We start from the raw sequence: 2924 nt of genomic DNA on the forward strand, positions 1-2924 counted from the left end.
AACAAATTCTAATTTCAAAATCAGGAATATTTTCAAGGCCCTGTCTAGTTCTTGCATATAGCAAACCCAAGTTTGGATAGCTTGAGGTCAAATTTTGTCAGGCGACACGATATATCTTAATACTGGAATAGGTTCTTTAAAACTTATGATTTAGAAGCTAATAACTAATTGTTGTGAGTTTTTAAACGCACTACAGGTAATTAATATCTTGACATGAAATTAAACGCTCATTAGGTGTAGGTTTTATGTTAGTAAATATATGCATAAAATAAATGAAAATGAAGGAACGGTTACTTTCAGAAATGAGATTTATCCATGAAGCCAGCGAAAGTTTTTGGCCCAAATACACATTCCTGTGGTATTCTTGTATAGCAATGGCTGCGGCCAGTTAAAGGTGATAAAAAGCGAGAAGAATTTCTGGTACCTATTCATCAATAGAAATTTGAAAAAACCACTGCGCATGTCAAATTCACTATAGAACGTTCCTTTCGACAAATTTTGTAAAATGTCGGAAGTTCGAGAAAGGCCATTAGAATAGCAGCTTTAGACTCTTTTCGCGTTGTACTAATTGGCCCTTTTAGTTTCCCTGTTCTGTGTTTTCAGCCTGAATAGCCTGTCGGCCTTTTTTTACAATTTCACAGTTATAAGTGTGATGATTATCTGTTTTACATATAACACAGAAAACACTTCTTCTCGGTTGTATATCAGGATTATTACTAACTGAAGTTGAAGCATTAGCATTAGTTGTCTGGATTGGAATCGGATTAGCGCCTTGATATCCATGAGTATTTTCTTGAGAATTAAACGAGTTATAAAAATTTCCCCGTCTAGAGTAGCCAGATTGATTCGGACCTTGATTACCTCGGTTACTATAAGAAGACCGAAAATTCCTGGAATTTATTCCTCTGAAATTACCCCGGTAGGGGGATCGACATATGAACCATTATTAGGAGGAATATAGCTCCCACGACCTCTATGAAAGTTAGCCCTATTAATCAAAAACCGTCCTCTTCTTGGCTCATAACGAGAATCTCGGCTATTAAAATTATGAGAGGGTGTCGACACCGCCGCTGATAAGGAGGCCATCCCTGAACAAATTCCGTTAATTTCTTCATATAATTTAGCCCTTTGAAATACTTCTGTAATATCTGCGCATAACCCTTTTTCACGAATGAATCTCCTGATATTCTCATGTAATCCTTGTTCAAAGGCCTGCTGTTTTAATAAATTGATACCTGGAATGAGGGATTCGCGTCCCGGAACACTTTTAACCACAAAAGAATAGCTCTCAAATTCTGCATTAATACGCATAAAAATCTTTCGAATGGCTCATTATTTTCTTGACTAACTTGCATAATCTGTTGAAGTTGTTTAGACAGTGAAATTTTATCACGAAAAGCAGAGCACAGGGATTCCTTTAGCCCAGAAAAATCTGTAGCGGTCACATACTTTTCTATATACGAGCTATACGGTTCATCAGACATTAAAGCAGCGTACCTCTCGATCATTACTGATTCTTTTAATTCCCATTAATCTACAAACTCTTTGAAGGTTCTTAACCCAGCTAGAAATTTGCTGTGGTTTAATCAACCTTTTTTTTAGTGGAAAATGGGTCAATTGTACTATAAGCTACATGTTGGAATACTGGAGCTGGCGTAGCTCCCGTATTAACATTAGAAGCTTGCCCAAGGGCTGAAGCTTCCGGTTTATCATTTTCCCGAGGTAGGGACATTACTTAAGGAGAATTTAATTATAGCTTACCAAATTTAAGCAACCAACTAATCCTATTTGAGTGAACTGGAACCGAAGAAAGGCTACTATCTATTTTCAACTCCACCAACCAGCAAGTCCTTAATGAGGGTGCCAAGTTTAGCAATATCCAATCATTATTTGACTGTTTCAATTTTATTATTGCGGTTAGTCGTATTTTTATAGATCTAAAAAAAAAGCATAAGCGTACAGGCAAGCAGTGAAGGCGAAGAAAAATTAAAGGGATTCAATTAATTATCTTAAATTAATTATTAAAAAAAATATTAGAAAAAGGATTTATAATCAAGATTCTGCTCTCTCAAATTAAGCGTAGCGTTAAAAAAAAGAGAGGCGCTCTTAATGCGAAAAAATCGCATCGCGTTTTCGCTGCCACCATTTTGTAAGGGGGGGTCTTGTCACGGCGATGACTCTATGCCCAAACTCAGACACGAGACCCAAGATCCCATAAATAAGCCTCAATAGATTAAATGAACCCAATGAGAGAGATATCGTGATAAAATTTTGATCATCGAAGATAAATATACAAAACAACACAGGTATAAGAAAAACTAAGATTTTATTATTAAAAAAGAGAACTTTTTAATTAATAGTTATTTCATATATAACTCAATGTTCAATAATTATGATTCATAATCGAAGATCAATTCTTGTTCTATAATTGCTTGAAGTAAAGTTTATTATTATTTAAGGAAAGCAAGCATAATAACTAGCATATTAAGACTAATATGTTCCTGCTTAAAGGAATTTAATAATAATATTAAAGAATGGGATATATATATATATATATATCCATTTACTAAGATTTTAATATAATAAAATTAAGAAAGAGCAAGGAACATATTAGACTTACATTCTACATGCATACGAAAAGCTTGCGCAAAGCCAAAAACCCAACTGCCTTCTATGGTCAGTCCCCCGCTATATAAAAGATATCTTCCCTTTGTTCTCAAACAACGTGGCTAATTCTAGAAATTCTAAGAACGGGTTTCTATTTTAAAATTAAGAAATTCTAAGGATCAGGTGCCTATTGCAACAGTGACAGTTTAGGAAGACAACTGTATTGGGTTCAATGCCCTGGCAAGGGCATTGGCTCAAGCAGACTTAATAGCAACTGATATTAATGCTCAAATTAGAAGGACATTTCTTACAGCGTG

General features: G+C 35.0%; 1 pseudogene; it reads right to left on the bottom strand.

Annotated features, from left to right (window-relative positions):
* Positions 1 to 573: 573 nt before the first annotated feature.
* LOC148952905 (uncharacterized) lies at positions 574 to 1768 on the bottom strand (annotated as a pseudogene).
* Positions 1769 to 2924: the final 1156 nt, after the last annotated feature.

Source organism: Artemia sp. Qi Xiang Cuo, chromosome 4, assembly GCF_049724085.1.
Source record: "Artemia sp. Qi Xiang Cuo chromosome 4, ASM4972408v1, whole genome shotgun sequence".
NCBI classification, from domain to species: domain Eukaryota; kingdom Metazoa; phylum Arthropoda; class Branchiopoda; order Anostraca; family Artemiidae; genus Artemia; species Artemia sp. Qi Xiang Cuo.